The sequence below is a fragment of the Aethalodelphis obliquidens genome, unplaced genomic scaffold (assembly GCF_003676395.1).
Source record: "Aethalodelphis obliquidens isolate GAN/ISIS:26980383/991018 unplaced genomic scaffold, ASM367639v1 scaffold28, whole genome shotgun sequence".
NCBI lineage: Eukaryota > Metazoa > Chordata > Mammalia > Artiodactyla > Delphinidae > Aethalodelphis > Aethalodelphis obliquidens.
In genome coordinates, this window is record NW_020837972.1 from 7,081,390 (window position 1) to 7,100,804 (window position 19,415).

The 19,415-nt window shown below is 49.5% G+C and overlaps 1 long non-coding RNA gene across 4 annotated transcripts in view; it reads left to right on the forward strand.

Moving 5' to 3' along the window:
* The window catches only part of LOC113629762 (uncharacterized), a 73,928-nt gene that overhangs the window by 19,451 nt on the left and 35,062 nt on the right, over nt 1-19,415 (forward strand). Inside the window, exons 5-8 of one of the 4 annotated variants that reach the window (XR_003436684.1) lie at nt 4,398-4,822; nt 8,935-9,115; nt 13,038-13,127; nt 15,295-15,429. This is a non-coding gene — a long non-coding RNA (uncharacterized LOC113629762). The remainder of the gene's footprint in view (nt 1-4,397; nt 4,823-8,934; nt 9,116-13,037; nt 13,128-15,294; nt 15,430-19,415) is intronic. The other 3 variants (XR_003436681.1, XR_003436682.1, XR_003436683.1) reach the window with 3 other exon arrangements.

A 19,415-nucleotide genomic window follows, 5' to 3' on the forward strand; every position in this document is an offset into this window, starting at 1 on the left:
AACACGCCAGCTCAAGAAGCTGGGAGCTGGGGTATGTACAGATCAACTCCCATCACCACTGGGGTTGCTCCAGAGGACATGAATCCCCCGGTTTGGCCTACAGGTGACAAAGCAGGCTTCACACACTGGTAGCTAGAGGCTGGATTAAGGTGCACCCAGGTGGTAAGGGTGAGGGGATATGGTGGGGCACTGCTATGGGCTGAATTGTGTCCCCCTAAAAATTCGTACGTTCAAGTGCTAACCCCCAGTACCTCAGAATGTGAGTACATTTGGAGATAGGCCCTTTACATAGGGAGCTAAGGTAAAATGAGGTCATATGGGTCACAGCCACTCCAATATGACTGGTGTCCTTATAAGAAGCTATCAGGACACAGATACACACAAGGGGGAAGCCCATGAGAAGACACAGGGAGGAGAAGGTGACTGTCTCCAAACCAAGGAGAGAGGCTCTGAAAAATCAAACCTGCCCACACCTTGATCTTGGACTTCCAGTCTCCAGAATTTTGAGAGTAAATTTCTGTTGTTTGGCGCTAGTCCTCTGGTTAACATCACACGTGACTTTGAACTGTATGCAATTGAATGCTTTGGCCCCTACTTTTAAATATTATGGCAGGGGGTTAACAGCCTAGAAAGCATTTAAACGGTACTGTGTAAGTGTTAGCTATTATTATTAATCCCATTTTATAGATGACAAACCTGGTGCCAAAGCTGGCAGCTGGCAGAAGGCCAAGGGCAGGAGAGGGCATTTTGGTGCCCCCTGACATGTGAGGACAGAGTGGCTTCACATACCTCCATCCTCCCCAAGGGGCAAGGGGCAAGTGTCCCAAGGGGCAGCAACTTCATTACATGCCCCAGTCTCTCCACATCATATGAGTCAAGTGAAGGGATCATAAACCAGGGTTTTATTAGCTGCCCTATTGGTGGGTGAGCTGGGCTGGGCTGGGTCTCCTCCCTGAGCCCCTGAATAATCCAGGAGGGCATACCTAGGGCAGACAGGAATGGAGGCTGGGTTTGGGGTTGCATAGCAGCCCAGAGAGTAGGGGAGTGGGCCAGGGTCTTAACAGCGTGTGATTAAAGACCCTAGTAATTGTGTCTGACAGGGGACTCATCCCCAGGGCTGGAGAGGAGGGGGATACCAAAGCCCAGATGTAGCCTGGGGTTGGAGGCTGATGGGGATAGGGGAGAACCCCACTCGGAGCTCCTGAGCAGTGAGTCCTGTGCCATACATCACCCGACACGCCTTTCCGTGGGACCGGCCTGGCTGACAGCAGCCATTTATCTGAATGTCTTTGGCAGTAAACTGGCGAGGGGGAGGGCAGCGAGGAAGGAGGCAGCCAGGGGGCGGGGTCTCCTTGGGAATTTCCCAGAGGCCAGTTCGCAGCCCCAGCCTCGGAGGGGAGCTGTTATAAGCAGAGAGGTGCTATCCGTGGTGCTGAATCCCACCTGCCCCTTTCTCTTTCTCCCTGGGAACAAAGAGGGCAGAGGTGGGGAAGTCCTGTGAACTCAGTGCTACCCTGTAATCAGATGGGAGCTGGGGGGCAGCCCCAGTGGTGAGACACTTACAGGGGAGGAAGGTGACAGTCATATACTTCCATGGTTATGGACATGAAATGTGGAGCCATAGTCCTAGTGTGTTCGTTCATTTAAAGGATATTTATTTATCAAGAACAGGTTCCCCAGGACATAGTCCCTGAAGATGTCAATCAGTCATACAACCTAAAAAATGTCGACACTAACTGTGTGACCTTGGGCAAGTTACTTAACCTCTCTGTGCCTCAATGACCTCATCTGTAAAATGAGGGTAATAATCATAGCCACTTCAGAGGGTTGTGAGAGGATTGTGATTATGTAATTAAAGTGCTTAGAACAGAGACTGGCTCATGGAAAGTGCTCAATAAGCCTTAGCTCGAGTTACTGTCATTATTTATACTATGAAGTGTACAGGGAGCTCTCAGAGGCAATAACAGGGGGAGCCAGACTTTGTTCAGAGAATCAGGGAAGACCTGAAGGATGATGAAAGCTTGCATGGGGGAGGTTGGAAGGCATTCCAGGCAAAGGGGACAGCATGGGCAAAGGCCCTTAGGCAGGAAAGGTGCAGGACACCATCCAAGAGCTAAAAAGAAGCCAGAGGGGCTGGACCACTGAGAGTGATGGAAGAGCCTCAGTTTCTTAATCTGTTAAATGGGTATAATAGTAGAACCTACCTCCTGCAAAGCTGTGAGGGTTAAATGAGATGGTGTGTTTAAAGGTCCTAGCACAGAGCCTGAGCACTCATGCTGATTGGTTAGCTTCCTGGTTCCAAGCCCAGGGAAGCCACATTCAGTTTGCCACACCCCACATCAAAGCTGGAAAGGACTTCAGAGGCCATTCATTGTACAGATAGGAGCACAGAGGACTTTAGAGAGATCCACTGGAAAGGGAGGCTGCTGGGGCTGCTTGTTCCAGCCTCCTTAGATGGGAGAGAGTGTGGGGCAGTGAAAACAGTAGTCTTGGGGGGTTGAGGGGTGGGGTGAAGTCCTGACCCCAGTGCTAACCTGTTGTGGGACTTGGTGGGATGGATGCCTTGAGGCACTCAATTTCTTCATCTGTAAGATGGGGATAATAACACCCAGAAGGCATTTATGGTTATAAGAGTGGGTCAGACACTTGGAAACCCACAGGGACCAGGCAGACGATGTAAAGGAGACTTCCCAAACTAGTCTTACTTCTCAAGAGAACCCTAAATCCCGATTTTATGTAGGATATCCCTATTTGTAAGTGTTAGAAACTAATTTAAGCTTTTTAAAAACACAAGGTGGGTCAAAGCTACCATGTTTGTGGCTTGAATTTGATCTGTGGACTGCCAGGGTGTAGCCTCTGGCAGAAGGTGATGTACTTAGCAGGTGCTCGATAAGTGTGGTCCCTTTCTCTTGGGGAGCCTCTCCTTCATCCACCTCTATGCCGACACATGCCTTCTAGGAGTTCAGACCTTCCTCTAGAACCCTCGAGTTCAGGAAGGGGCTGAGTCCTACCCAGATCTAAGCCTCTGGCCATTCTCACCCCTCCTCTGTCCCCATCCCGGGAGATCCTGTCTTACCAGGAAGGCGCTGCCTGCCTGGGGACCCAGGATCACAGAGCACACAGGTGGCTGGTGTGGGAGGTACGTGTCACAGCCTCGTCATCAGCATGGCGGCCCCCTCCTCCTGTCTGTGGCGTCAAGAAACCCTGAGAACCAGTTGACACAACTCCCCAGGGAGTGTACCTGCCTCGGGGAGTGGTGGCTGTGACTCAGAGGTGCAACTGGGCTCGGATGTTGGTGGAGGCACCAGTAAAACAGGCAGAAAAGGAGTGATAGCAAGTCAGAGCTACATGGGGCCTTTTAGGGCAGCCCAACAGTGTTCCGTGGAGAAACAGAGGCCTGGAGAGAGGAAGGTCACATGTCTACTGATTCGTAACTGAGTGCTTTTTCCGTGACATCTTCCTGCCAGACCAAGATCTAGAGCAGGGATGTCAGAGTCTGGGGAGGAACCACATTTCTTGGTCTTCATATCCCCTAAGTCATGGGAAGAAGAGGCCTACGGACTTTGTTTCCATCCTGGTTCTGCCGCTTACTGTGTGTCCTTGGGCAACTCACATAGCCTCTCTGGTCCTCGGTTTCATCATCTGTAAAGTGAGAATAAACGCTTTGCCAAGGTTAAAATGAGAGCTTGTGTAGAATGCCTGGTTCATAACGGATGCTTCAAAGTCTTTTTCTAAAGGCACTTAGATCTGGCCTCCTTTCAAAAAAGGCTTAGAAGTGGCTTACAAACACACACTGCAATGCCAATGCAGGAAAGACCTAGATGAGAGGACGGGATGACAAGATGGGGGGTAAAGTCTTGTATGGTGGTGAGCAGGGGGCCACACATCTGGATCAGAGTTTCCTGGCAGCCACAGCAAAGGGAGAAATACAACCATCATGTGACTCTTGGTATCCATAAGCTGAGGAACTACTGCTTGCTTAGGGAAAAAAATTAACTTTTCTTGGTAACGGGATATGAGTCATTTCTCATGTGAGTCTTCAAAAACAGGGCCTGTGGCAAGAGTAATTCTCTTTCCTTTCCACTCCCTCGCTTCCTTCTCTAGCTATTCCTTGGGGTCACCCAAACCCTACAACCATAGCTGATGGCATAATGGTTAAGAGGCCCAGCCCTGAAGACAAAACCAGTCTCCACCTCTGCGCAGCCTTGGGCTCGAGACCGCCCCTCTCTGAGCCTCAGTTTCCTCATCTGTAAAATGGATGGTTATAGAAATAACTACCTCTAGGTTCTCGAAAATTAGAGGTGGTGAAACAGCGTGTAAAACACTGACCAGCTTAAACTGGTTTTGCTTCCTTAAAATGGGTTGTTGATTAATCTAACCTGGAGTTATTTTTACAGACAGCATTGCGCATGTGCAAAATGGGAACGCATGCCTCCAGGATGACCCCGGAACCAGGAATCTTCAGCTGACGGAACTTAAAGAACAGAAATGTTGCCAGCGGAGCCCTTTACGAAACGAGAAGTCCTTCAATCAGGAGACTCTGGCTTCCAGCAGTAGCTTATTTGGACTGATTCGAGACTAGCCAATCAGCTTCCAAGTCTGAAGTTCCCTTAACCCGTTAAATTTCACCCAGAAGCCTGGATTGAGGAGAGAGATTTGAGTCCTGCTTCCTGTTTCCTTGCAGGTCGACCTCGCAGTGAAGCTCTTTCTTTCCTCAAAAGCTGGTGCCATAGTGTCAGCTCCTACGTGCATCAGGCAGCCAGCACTTGCTGGGTAACAGAGGTATCTTCTATAAAGACCTTCAAGTGACATCTTGCATACAGTAAGTGTTCCATAAATGGTGGCTGCTCTTATAGCAGGAACTCAATAAATGGTCACTGAATGAGTATCATAGGGCAGCAAAAGCATTTTCTCTTCCAAACCGTCTCTTCAGTGCTTCTCAGCAGCAGGCGTTCTCCCCAAACCAAATTGAAACTGCGTGTGTGTTTTAATCAATTCCATGGTTTGTGGGAGCCAAAGAGCCCAGGTTAATGGAACACAGCCAAATCCCCCGTGAATTTCTAACCCTCCTTGAAAGGCCTCTGCTTTTTCCTGCTCAGCCACTGGGAAGCTGTTGCCTCCACTCGGGGAGGAGAAATTGAATAATTGATGCAATTTGAATAACACTAGGATTTATAATGATATTGAAATGTAAAGATAAAAGGGGGCGTGAACGGGAGGGGGGCTCATAGCGGAAGAGGCAAGTTGTTAATAGGCACTTAGGGGCTCTGTGGGGTGGGGGGAGCTCCCCTTGGAAACATGTGCTGAAAAGTCATTTGAGAGAGGAGGCGCTGGGAGGGGGGTGGGCTGGGAAATCTCCACCCGGAGAGGGAGAAAAGCCATATTCATAAATAAGATTCGGAAATTTCTCCCGACTCAGCACCACTAACAGGGAGTGGATAATTATTTAAATGCCAAATCATTCCGCTCATTAGAATCCCAAATCATATCTGAAGAAACTGATTGCCCAGGGCAGGAATGAAAGGGGGCGGAGGAGGAAATGGGGTGGCTAGGAAAGCGGGAAATGGGAGGGTCTCCCCGACTTCTGGTCCAGGCCAAGGGGAAGATGGAGTGGAAAGGACGGCAGGATGGGAGGGAGGGTAGGAACATGGGGTGGAAGGAAGTCAGAGAGTCGTGGGTTCAAGGCCAGGATCTGATACTTCCTTATTGTGGGTCTCCTTTGTTACCTTACCTCTCTGAGCCTCAGTTTGCCCAGCTGGAAAATGGGGTTGATGCTAAGATCTACTTTGCAAGCAGCGAATGTTAGCTGCTGTGATTAGGGAGGCAGGACGGAGAGGGGCTCAGGACGGGGCACGGGCTAGGGCTGGGGGAGGAGCCTCGCATAAGCCCCAAGCCAGGCTCCTTTCCCTCCCAAACCTACCCTGTCTCTGACCCCAGTCACAGACAGGAGCTGACTTGAGAGGTGGAGACTGAGTCTCAGAGAGGGTAAGGGATAAGGGACTTGGCCAAGATGACACAGAGCCAGGGACCCCAAGTACACACACATCCTATCACCCCCACGAGTCCACAACTCCCAGCCTCATCTGGCCGCCCTCCCAGGTGCTGGGAGGTCTCCAAGATGGGAGTCGGCTCAGCCCCCGGGGAGCGTTATCCTGTCTGTGGACCGGAGTCACAAGGGCAAGTTGGTAACAATCCAATTATGCCGAGAGATTCCGGGCTGGCTGGTGCCCCCTCCCATGGTGGATGACCATGCCACCCCTCAGAGACGAGCAAGCAAGCGGGGGCCACAAGGAGTGCCGGCTGGGCTCAGCAGGGACGGGAAAACCCCAAAATAGGGAAGCAGCGTGCACTCACGTGCTCTCAATATAACACTATGAGTAGTAGTAATAAGGCAGCCGCACACCTGTTGTGCAATAGCATGTCGGCTTTTATTCTGTGCCAGACCCTGTGCTCAGCATTTTATATCATTTAACTCTCATTAGAACCCTGTGAGCAGAGGCGATGGGGAAGCCGAAGCCTGGAGAGGTGAGGCGACTTGTTCATGCAGCTCAAAAGCTGTGAGGCTAAGGTTTGAACCTGTTGGCCTGAAACCCAAGCCTCTTGGTAGCTCTGGGCTGCCCCCTCCCCAGACTCAGTCCACAGCCAGCGCCTGGCTTTCTCCTCACCATGGCTCTGGGAGATCCCTTAGGTTCTGTTTGCAGGCGAGACCCTCCATAGCCCCACAGAGAGATCGAGAAGGAGCTGGGGTTCAGACATGGGTTGTTCCAATCTCAATCTCACACAGCCCTCTGTCTGCCCCCTCTGGAGCCTCCGGCCCACCTTGCTGACCTCTCTCCACTCTCCCCCACCCCCGTGGCCTCCTGGTCAACGCAGAGAGCAGCCCAGCTGCCACTCCCCCCATCCCTTCAAATAAGACTTGTAGTAGCCACTTGCCTGTCCCCAGAAGCCTGGGGAACCAGGTGGGGCCCCCCACCCGCTTGCTTAAGGTCACCCTGGCGTTCACATTCAGTAGAGGTTGGGGGCCAGGCCTTCCAAGGTTTCCCAAGTAGTAACTGAAACATTAGCTCAATTAATATTTCAGTGGCCCAGTTCTGGCTGGTGATTGCTGCAGCTGGGAAGCTGGGTCCTTTCTCTTCCCAAGAGGCCAAGCGGAGACAGCTGGGAAGCCTTGGGGCCAGGGGCAGTCAGAGGATCTGGGTTGGAGCCTGTCTGCTTGGCTGTGTGGCCTTGATCAAAACCCTTCCCCTCTCTGGGCCGTGTCTGTCAAATGGTGACATCACTCTTTCCTGCTTATAGTGTTATTGGGATTAGCCTGGGGCCTGGCATATGGTCGGTACTCAGTAAATGATAGTATTCGCAATACCTGTGTTTTCCAAGGTGAGCTGCCCATTCTACCTGCTCCAGAATTCCATGGGGTGCTTGTTACAAATACCGTCTCCTGGGCCCCGCCTGGACCGGCAGAGCCTGGATGCTGGGGCCCTGGAGTCTGCACTTGTGCCAAGGGCTCCCAGTGACTCCCCAGCACCCCTGCTTCCTAGTGAGGGAGTAGGAGCCTAGGCTCTGAGACAAGGACTTGCACGTCGGTTTCCTTGTATGTAAATGGGAACAGAGACATTGACCTCTCAGGGCTTCTGGGAGGAAAGAATGAGATTAGGGGCTGGCACATAATAGGTACTCAATAAATGATTTCCCCCCTCCCACCACCCACTCCCCTTCAGTGGAAGACCAAGCATCAGCCCCCTAAAGAGGGGACGAGGGGGGTGTCCTGCCCCTCAGGAGCCTTGTCAGCAGGGCCCGCTCCAAATCGATCTCTTCCCCCCCGTTTTCGCTCACAGCGTCAGCATCTCTTGGGGCGGGAGAAAATGCCAGCATCAGCACACTGCGTGCCCCAGCCAGACACGGCTGCTCTTTATTAATTAACCACCAGATGTTAGTTTTGCATCTTTTATCAGAGGGAGGTTTATCACCAGGACCCTGTATGTCAGGCCATTAGGGAGAGGCAGGAAAACATCCCTTGGGGGGCCCTGGAGTTGGCAGGGAGCGGGGAGGGGGACAAGAAGCATGGTCGCCAGCCCAGAGCACCCCTCCGCCCTGGCCACCCCCCGCCCAGTGCCTCCATGGTCACGTCCACAGTGGCCATTTGGCCCATTTGAAGTGGCTACTTGTACATCAGCTCACAGGGCCACCACGATGAGCAAACCAGGCCCAGTCCCTGTTCTCCAAAGCTCACAGTCAGTTGGTGAGATAGGCACATTCCAATAAACCCAAATAGATAAAACTATGACAAATTGTAAGCGGTGTCATGAAGGAAACTGACAAGGTTTTCAGAGCAGGCGAATAGCTGGCAGGGGACCTAATTTAACGGAGCAGTTTCCCTGGGGAGGTGACATTTAAGTGGCCTCACGGAAAAGGAGCCGGGGCAGAAGATTACAGGCAAAGGGCACAACAAGGGCAAAGGCCCTGGGGCAGGAACCGGCTCAGCGTGTTTAAGGATCTGAAAAAAGATCCGAGAGGCTGGAGCGGGATGAAGGAGGAGGCCACCAGGATGCTGAGGTCAGGGGGGCATACGGAGGATGCTGAGGTCGTGGGGCATACGGAGGAGCATGGATTTCTCGTGTTGAGGGCACCAAGGGGCCACAGCAGGCTGTTGAGCAGGGGAGCGATGTGATGATGGGATTTTGACAAGAGAAAGCACCCTCTCTCTGCCCTGGAGGGTGACGGACGGGTTAGAGGGGAGGGAGGGAAGCCCTCCAGGTGGTCAGTCTGGGAGAGATGGTGAGCTCTTAGCATTGACTGGGCACTAACAGGGTGTCGGACAGTGTTCACATGCAAGAAATATTATGAAGCAGAAACGGGGGGCGAGGGTGAAAGAAGGGTGTAAGGTGACTCCGGGTGCCTTGCTCCAGACACACCCGAGTCCTCTCACGCCCCCAGCACCCACGAGACTGGAATTAGGATCATCTTCATTTCACAGATGAAGAAATGGGGGCCCAGTGAAGTGTAGCAGCTTGCTCAAGGTCACACAGCGAGGAGCAGCAGATCCCACACTTGAACTTGGTCTGCCTGCTGCGCTGTCTTTCCTGCAAACAGCTGCCCAAGCTCACGCAGGCTGCAGGTAACTGCTGTCTTCCTCCTGCTGTTTCGTGAATGCTGTGCTACCCTCCACCAGTTACCCAGCGAAGTCCACTGGGCGGAGCAGAGGGGGCCCGGCTGACCCGAGCAGGTAAGGGCCAGTGGGTCCCAGATCCAGCCCTTAACTTGTCCAAGGCACAGCAAATCCAGACACGAGTCTATGTTACTTCCTTTCAAATTGATGTGACACCGTTACCCAGGGTGATTATTTTCTGCCTGATCCACTCACCATCCGATAAACAGGTGATTACTTCTCCCAGTTCAGTTTCTGATTTGCATACAATAAATATCACCCCCTGGAAGTGTGTGTGTGTGTGTGTGTGTGTGTGTGTGTGTGTGTGCGCGTGTGTGTTGGGGGTGGAATACAGGTCTCATGTCTTATTTATGAGAAATAAACAGGAGCATGAGCTCGCATAATCAACACATATTTAATCTAGCTCTTTTCGCCCTTTTGACTCTAATCAGGCCAGGTCTGTGCATGGCTGTGTGTGTGTGTGTGTGTGTGTGTGTGTGTGTGTGTGCGCGCACACACCTGCACACTCACAGGCTGCAGGGGGACACCCCTGCCAAGATCTTCATCCCAGCCTGTTCTGGGGCTGATGGTTGGGGCACAGGCTGCCTAAGAGGTCTCCTGAACCCCAGCACACTTAGTTTGAGGATGCAGGCTCAAGGTATGGGAGGGGGGCAATTGCATCCCCCCAACAACTTCGCAGAGGTTAATTATTTTAAAATTGTCGAAACATCTTTGAACCGTCAAAAGTACCAGCAATATAATTGGGCGGCATTAGCCACAGTTCTGTTGGCAGTGACATCCAACATCACATATATATATATATTTTTTTAATTTATTTATTTAATTTATTTATTTTTGGCTGCATTTGGTCTTCTTTGCCGTGCACGGGCCTTCTCTAGTTGTGGCGAGTGGGGGTTTCTCTTCGTTGCGGTGCGCGGACTTCTCATTGCAGTGCCTTCTCTTGTGGTGGAGCACGGGCTCTGGGTGTGCAGGCTTCAGTAGTTGTGGCACATGGGCTCAGTAGTTGTGGCTCGCGGGCTCTAGAGCGCAGGCTCAGTAGTTGTGGTGCACGGGCTTACTTGTTCTGCGGCATGTGGGATCTTCTTGGACCAGGGCTCGAACCTGTGTCCCCTGCATCGGCAGGCAGATTCTTAACCACTGGGCCACGAGGGAAGTCCCTCAACATCACATATTTTTCATCAAGATAGAAAAGCCAAACAGAAAATTTTTTTTAAAAAGCTAAGCATTGCATGGAGAATCAAGGTCACGTGCTCGTAAATGCCAGAGCCAAGGCTTGAACCTGGGACTCTGACTGCAAAGCCCAAGTTAGTAGCACCCCATGATGCTGCCTTCCTGACATGATGAGTAAGAGATCTGGGAGAAACCAGCAGTGTGATCACCTACTGCCATCCAGCTCCTGTTCCACTGATAGAGAAACTAAGACCATAAAAGTAAGGGGACTTGCCCATGGTCATATCCAAACCGTGTCAGAGCTGGAATTCAAATCCAGGTCTTAATTGTGTGCGTGTATGTTTAAAAAATAACTGTTTTGGTATGTTGACCTAGGCAGAGCACAGAAGAGATAGCTGTGTTTGCTCACCAATGACTGGGTCCTAATTTGGAGTGGTTTGAAAGACTAGAAATCTGTCTGGGGTGGCAGTTCTGGCTGCCAAATGGGCTCCTTGGTTCTTCTCCAAGTTGCATGTGCGGGGACTGAAATGTCCAACATGGCTCGCTCACTTGCATATCTGATGCCTGGGCTCAATGGCTGGGACAGCTGGAGCTTCTTCAATATCTCCCTCCTTTCTACACAGCCTCTCCACTCAGCTAGCTTGGGCTTCCTCACAGTATGGCGGTCTCAGAGTAGTCAGGCTTCTTTCATGGCGGCTGACTTCCACCAGAGAAAGAAATGTGAAATCTTGGGTGTGTTTTCTATTTTGGTATGCTTGTTTATTTTTATGAATGTATCATTTTTATGCAAACGCATATGATGGATGTGTGGTGTAAAAATTCAAACACTATGGAAAAGTGCAAAGATTAGAGGGGAAAAAACCACTCAAGATTCCACTACCCAGAAATTAACATTTGGTGAACTTTAATCAAGGAAACTTTTTCTTTTAATTTTTATTTATGTGGCTGTGCCGGGTCTTAGTTGCAGCAGGCGGGGTCTTTAGTTGCTGCATGTGGGATCTTTTAGTTGAGGTATGCGGGATCCAGTTCCCTGACCAGGGATCGAACCAGGGCCCCTTGCATTAGGAATGCAGAATCTTAACCACTGGACCACTAGGGAAGTCCCAAATCAAGGAAACTTTTTACAACAAAAAATAAAAAGAGCAGAATGGGGAATTCCCTGGCTGTCCAGTGGTTAGGACTCGGCACTTTCGCTGTCGTGGCCCAGGGTTTGATCCCTGGTTGGGGAATTAAGATCCTGCAAGCCGTGTGGCGAGGCCAAAAAAAAAAAAAAAATCGGCGAACGGATGGATGGATAGATGAGGGAGAGATGGGTGGATGGATGGATGGGTGGGTGGGTGGTGGGTGGTTGATGAGTAAATGGAGAAAACAAAAGATAGAGGAAAATTCTGACTGTTGAGGATTCTCAAAGCTGGGAAGGGAGACAATTAAGTTTCTCAGTGTTGGAAAAGTAGTGATGAGAGGCCGGTCACCCTAGACCAATTACTACTATTACTATTATTACTTCCACTATCACTACTCTTATTATAACTACCACCACTATTGCTGCTATTACTACCAGTATTGCTATTACCACTATTACCAATATTACTATTACTGTTGCTGCCATGATCACTACTATTGCTACTTCTTCTCCTCCCTTTTTTCGCTTCTGCTGTAATTTTTATTGTTATTTTTAAGTTATTACGAAGGTAACACATGTTCATGATAGAAAAATCAAGGAAGAGGTAATTTCAAAGACAAAACTCACCCTCAAATACCACCATCCAGAGGTGTCAGCGCCTGGCAGGTCCCATTCCTCAGTGGGGTCTGCAAGGCCCTCCATGGCCAGCTGCTGCCCACCTTCCCATCTCATCTCCTCTCTGACCATGCGCTGCGGTCAGACCAAACCTCTGATGCCCCCAGACCCACCTGCCTTCCCTCCCCTTGTCTTTGGGCCTTTGCAGGGGCTGTTCCTTCTGCTTGGCATGGCCTTCCTCCATCAGGCTCACCCCCATGCTCCCTGGACTCTGAGCAGAGACACACATCCTCTAGGGAGCCTCTCTGAGCACCCCACCCCCTAGACTTGGTCAGGGGTCCCCTCTGGGCCCCAACCATCCCTGAGTGTCCCCTGCAGAAGTACACCTCACCCTTCTTTGTTTATCTGTCTTTCTTCTCCACTGTAGAAAGCAGGGACCATGTTGCATCACCTCTGTGTGCCCAGCATGGACCTGCCACATAGTAGGGGCCTCCATACGTGTTTGTTGAATGAATAAGTGAACGTGTCAGTCTGGAAAGGTTTCCTAGAAAAAGTGGCCTATGACCCATGCTCTCCTGGCGGTACTGGGGAAGAAAGCAGTCAGGGTGTAGGGCCAGGCAGCTTCTTCTACACCAAATGACAGCTGTCTGCATTGACTTTTGATCTGGGCTGTCACCTGGGCCCAGGGGCCCCATGTTTGCAAACGCATCAGGCTCCCAGTGGAGTGTTTGAGGAGGGCAGTGTGCTCCCGCCCTCCCGCACCACTGAAGAGGCAGCGTCAGACACGAGAAGCAGGGTTCCTCTGTGCACTATTGATTTGTCATAACTGCCTGCCGACAGACAAGGTGAACAGTTCACTTTTATGAATCCTTATTAACAGTGTGGCAAGAGGTATTTCACTTTAAGTGCCCCCTTTTTGCTGAAAAAGAAAAAGAACAGAAAATGTAAATTATCTCATCACAGAGAGATGCTGAGAGCTCCGAGCTGGGGCCTTCAGAGGAGACAGAACAGAGACTGGCTGGGACACGAGGAGGGGAGGCCCCTTCACGTCCCGTAAGTGGTCAAGGCTGGCTCCGTGGAGGTTCCCAAAGCCGAGGTCGGTGGGGAAGGCAAACTTGGCAGGGGGAGCGTGGCCATGCGGCCGAGGGCTGTGGAGCAGGTGGTTACAGCATGGAAGCCAAGTCTGTGCTTAATGGGCAAAGAGAAAAGCACAGGAATGCTCATGGCAACCTTAAAAATAGCGTAAAACTGGAAACAGTCTAAATGTCCTTCAACAAGGGACTAGATACCTGTATATTATAATACAGCCATTTGAGTGGAATACTAGGCAGCTAAGAAAAAGAATGAGATCATCCTGTGTGGACCAGTAGAGAAGAAAGTATATGAGATATTACTGAGTGGAAAAAGCAAGTTACAGGACAGTTTATAGTGTGCTCTCATTTACATAAAAGTAGGCATATATGTGCTTCATGTGCATGGAAACTATGTAGAAAGAGTCACACAAATATCTACTCACAGCAATTCTCTCTGGGAAGTGAGACCAAAGAACCGGGGATGGGGTCAGTTTTTGATTTTCATTTCATCCACTTTTGTGCCAGTTTAATTTACTTTTTACTATGTGCAGTAGGACTTGTATTTTTTAAAAGTTTTAACTCTTTTAAAATGTTCAGCTCCAGGGGGGTAATTTAATTGTCTCCTTTATAACCTTCTCCATGGTTTGAGTTTTTTTTTTACAATAACCAACTAAGATGTCTGTAAGTATAAAAATGTAATACAAAATTTTTGGACAAGAAAACACTGGTTTTGGAGTCAAGCCGATCTGGTTCTTGTTCTCAATCTTCCTTCTACCAGCTGAGTGACATTAGGGAAATGACTTAATCTCTTTGAGCATCAATTTCCTGCAGCAATAGTGGATATTAATAGTATATACAGATAATCTGCAAAAAACCCCACAACTGAATCCCTATGCTGTGTACCTGAAACTAACACAATATTGTAAATCAACTATACTTCAATTAAAAAATAGTATATACAGAGCAAGCATACAGTAAATAGTAGCTTTAGCCTTATAATTATCATTATCCCATCGAGAGAAATGGCAAACCCTTGCATGCCCTCCCAGTTGGTGAATTCATACCCATCCCTGTGACAGACCCTAGGAAGCTATTTTAAATGATCCTCAAACAGTTTTTAGGTATGTAATTCATTTACAAATGGAATCTTAGGTAGAAACCCAATACGTGTAAAACAGGAACAAGAACGTTTTAGTAGCATTCAAACCGTGACATTTGTACTCAGGGATGTTTGCAGCCTCCTGGCCATCCTGCATCCTTTTTCCTTTTTGTTTTTTTCTTTTTTCTTTTTTTTTTTTTTTTTGCGGTATGCGGGCCTCTCACTGTTGTGGCCTCGCCCGTTGTGGAGCACAGGCTCAGGACGCGCAGGCTCAGCTGCCATGGCTCACGGGCCCAGCTGCTACGCGGCATGTGGGATCTTCCCGGACCAGGGCACGAACCTGTGTCCCCTGCATCTGCAGGCGGACTCTCAACCACTCCGCCACCAGGGAAGCCCCTTTTTCCTTTTGGTGATAACATCCTGACCTTCCTTCAGGGGGATTGTCCTTCCTCCTCTCTCAACTCCCCACCCCCACCGGAGTTGGTATTTACTCAATGCCAAAGACATCCCCTGGCCACAGGGAAAGGTTCAAGGACCAGACTGTGACCAATGTGAGCCAGTCAGGCTTATGATTTCCATGCAAACTATAGAGGGAAAGAAGGTCCTTTTTCTCCTAGATTTGAGCCTGAGATGGGGGTTGGGTAAGCCTAGAGCTGTCAGAATTCACCCCTGGAGTCTAAGAATGAAGCCAATACCCTGAAAGGCAGAGCTGAGAGATGATGAATACTTGAACGCTGGTGGCATCATGAGAGCCCCTGAATCACGCTGTGCCTGAAAGTAGCACCACCTCTGGAGATTTTTGTTGCAAGAGCCATTTATGCTCTAGCCAGTTGGGTTTTCTATCACTTGTGACCAAAGACAGGCTAAATAAGATAATATATGTATTCATAAAGCCAGTTAGAAAAAACAAGGAAGTTGCTTTGACAGATGTAAACATTTGAAATCAGGCGTTAGGGATGACAGGTGCTGTCTTGTATCAGCCCCACATCTAATTTATTTCCATATTTGTTTCTGTTTTTTTCTTTTGGCCACACTATACGGCATGCAGGATCTTAGTTCCCCAGTGAGGGATCGAACCTATGCCCCATGCAGTGGAAGCGTGGAGTCTTAACCACTGGGCTGCCAGGGAAGAACCCTGTATTTGGTTTTGATTGCCCAGCGTCAAGAAAATTTGGAATCATAGGTAAGTAGAGCAGCAATTTAGTATAGGGCTTTGGTCCCCAGGCTCTGGAATAAGACAGTCTGGGTTCAAATCCCTACCCTGATCCTCACCAGCTGTGGGACCTGGGGCAAGTCACTTGACCTCTCTGAGTCTCCATTTCCTAACACCTACGTCACTGGAGGGTTGGAAGCAGTAGATGAGTTGCTCCGCGTGAAAGCATTTAAATAGTGCCTGACACCTGGCCTGGGTGAGCTCTTGTTATTATTATTTTTTTAACACCTTTATTGGAGTATAATTGCTTTACAATGGTGTGTTTCTGCTTTAAAACCAAGTGAATCAGTTATACATATGTCCCCATATCCCCTCCCTCTTGCGTCTCCCTCCCACCCTCCCTATCCCACCCCTCTAGGTGGTCACAAAGCACCGAGCTGATCTCCCTGTGCTATGCGTCTGCTTCCCACTAGCTATCTATTTCACGTTGGGTAGTGTATATATGTCCATGCCACTCTCTCGTTTTGTCACAGCTTACCCTTCCCCCTCCCCATGTCCTCAAGTCCATTCTCTAGTAGGTCTGTGTCTTTATTCCCGTCTTACCCCTAGGTTCTTCATGACCTTTTTTTTTTTCTTAGATTCCATATATATGTGTTAGCATACGGTATTTGTCTTTATCTTTCTGACTTACTTCACTCTGTATGACAGACTCTAGGTCCATCCACCTCACTACAAATAACTCAATTTCATTTCTTTTTATGGCTGTGTAATATTCCATGGTATATATGTGCCACATCTTCTTTATCCGTTCATCCGATGATGGACACTGAGGTTGTTTCCATCTCCTGGCTATTTCATGTACCAAAATGTTCATTGCAGCTCTATTTACAATAGCCAGGAGCTCTTATTATTCTGCCGTGTTCCTGCTTGTCGGAGCACCTGTGTGCTGCCTTGAGCTGAGAGCTCTGAACCAAACCTCGCCTGCTGCGTCGGTTTCACTGACAACCATCCCGAGGTGGCAGGGTAAGCTTTTACAAAAACGTATCGGCACCTGCTTATCTGCGGCTTAGGTTTTCTGGAGAGTGACCTCGGTGCTGTGCTCCAGGGGAAGGAGTCCTAGAGGAGTTGGAGGGACGTGAGCTTGAGCTCAGAGGGGACTATTCCGGTGCCTGACGTTGTCTAGGGATGGACCAGGCTGTCCTCCAGGCAATGAGCTCCCTGCATTGGGAAAGAGTGCACAGTGAGGCTGGGCTGCCGTGCGGTAAACGTGTCGTAGCGAGGATGCCAGCGCCAGACAGAAGGAAGGCTTCATTCATTCATTCATCAAATATTCACTATGACCCAAGCACTCGGCTGAACATCCCCCCCTCACGCTCAGATGAGGTCATTTCATAAAGAATTTCTTGCTAAGATAGGACTCCCTCCGCCAGCCTTCTAGGGGCCGTTTTCATTTTTAAAGAGGACCCTGTGTCAATGGTAAGAAAAGGGTTTCTAATGGTGGACTCCCGGGTGCTTGGGCAGCTCACCCGGGCATAGAGATGGGAGGAGGCCCACTCATCTCGCCTTGCATCTTGCATGACCAAAGTGGACGGAATAAGGGAGATGGACATGCCCCACACCCCCCAGGGGGGATTTCAGATCACAGTAGCGGTATTAACGTGACCGGATGAACATGTGACACGTGTGCTACTTCATTTCATCTCAGCTGCCCTGGGCAGCTGTGAGGGTCCCCCAGGCAGGCAGTTTGGCCTCAGGCAGCCCTCCCCTTTCTGCCCACCCCCACCCACCAGAAGTCCTCAACCTCCTCCAGTGCTGGGTGAACAAACAGGCAGGCTGGGGATGACAGGTCTATCAAACTCCCATTTTCAGATGAGGCTCTAGAGGAAAAGGTCTGGCCTGAGGCCTGCCTCCACAACTCCCACAATCCTCCCAAAACCTCCAAGGGTGGTTTTATGCCCATTTCACAGGTGTAGAAATAGAGGCCCAGAGAAGCAAGTCACTTGCCCAAAGTCTCATGTGAGCTGAGCTGAAGCTCAGCCCAGTTCCATCTCATTCCCCATCCTGGGGTTCGCCCTTCCTTGTGGCCTCCCTGAAGTAAGACCGTGCAGGAGAAAGAGTGGGTTGCACAGGCCCATTTCTCGCTCAGGGGACAGTGTGTGTAGTTGGGGGGAGTGGGCTGCAGGCCTGTGGTGGGAAACCATTGACCCGCCTCTTTCTCTGCAGCCTGGGGAATATCTCACCCCCAACGGGGGCTGCAGGTGTAGCAAATACATCTTTATGTTTCTTCCTCTAAATGTAAACGGCAGATGAGTGGGATGTTATGGGATTTGGTAAAATAATAAAACAACAGAAGAGTAATTTGCATTAGGTGTGTGACGAGATCGCAAGAGACAAGTGTTCCTCCGCCCTCGGTTCAGTCCCAGGTCTCCACCTTGGAGGGTGGTGAGGGTCACGGAGGAATGAGTGGGCCCTTCATGTCCCTCTCTCCCTCTCTTCCTCCCTTCCTCCTCTTCCCTCTCTCTCACCTCTCCTTTTGTCTTTCTGCCTCCCTAACCTCTCCTCCCTTTCCCAGCTCTCTGATTTTCTCTCTCCCCAACCCCCAGGAACCCCTCTGGTGCAGCACTACACCCAGAAGCAATTTATAAAGCAGATGTTTATTGCAAGGTTTCACACAAGCTTGGTGCCTCGCCAAACGTTATAGTAATTGGAGGCTGTGTTTAACTACTGATTGATGTAAAGTTGGGACGAGACAGGCCTGGAAACTGCCTTTGGTCTAGACTCTCTTCTCCGTTTCAGAGAAGGCAGGAGGTCTCGGCCCTCCATCTGTCAGCCTGTCCAGAGCCAAGGCCTGGACGGCAGCAAGGAAGGAGGATGTGGGCTTATAAGTAGCTACTGACCCACTGGCTTCTAGGAAATGGCTTTGAGGAGAGGAGACCCAATTCTGCTATTGTCCTTTACTTGCCATCCCATTACTGTGGAGGCCTAGTCTGTGCCAGGCATTTGGGGTTACAGTGATTAATCAGTTTCTCCCAGTGCCTGGACTAAGAGCTTTACATACAGTATCATTCAATCTAACATAAGACAGGTGTGGTAGCCAGGCTCCAAGTCAGCCCTCAGTGATCCCTGCCTCCTGGTATTCATCTGCTGTGTAGTCCTCTCCTACATGAAGAGACTGACCTTTGTAACCAACATTGCAGAAATGACAGTTGTGACTTCCAAGCCTCCCTCATTAAAGACATTGTAGCCTCTGCCTTGCTCTATTGGATCACTTGCTCTAGGGGAAGCCAGTAGCTATATCATAAGGACACTCAAGCTGCTATGGGAAGCTCCACATGGGGAGGAACTGAGGAGCCACTTTGGGGAGTGGAACCTCCAGTCCAAACAAGCCTTCAGATGAGACTGCAGCCCTGGATGACACGATAGCTGCTCATGAGAGACCCTGAGCCATAAACACCCAGCTAAGTTGCTCCCAAATTCCTGACCTGCAGAAACTATGAGATACTAAGTGGTTATTGTGGTAAGCCACCAAGTTTTGGAGTAATAGATAACTAATATAATAGCCACGGGAAAGAAGGAAACAAAAGGAAGACTGGTAAATAGGAAACAAAACAAATATGGCAAGAAAGAGTGCAACCATATAATCACATAATTATATAATCACTATATATGGATATAGATTTTTAAAATCTACTTATATGTTGATGGCATATATTTTATATATGATAGTATAATCACAATAAATGTGAATGAGTTAAATTCACCAATTAAAAGAAAAAATATTATTTCATTCTTTCCTTCAAATAATCCCATAAGAAGCATTTTACACCCACTTTACAGATGAAGGAGTTAGGCTCAGAGTGGGGGGAGAAACCTGCCCAAGGTCTCCCAACTCAAGACTAATAAGGTTGGGATTCAAACCCAGGTCTTTCTGACTGTAAAACCCAAAGCTCTTACACCGCACTGTATTGTTAGCTCCTTTGGATAGAAGAGGAAACTGAGACTCAGAAGGGGTGGGT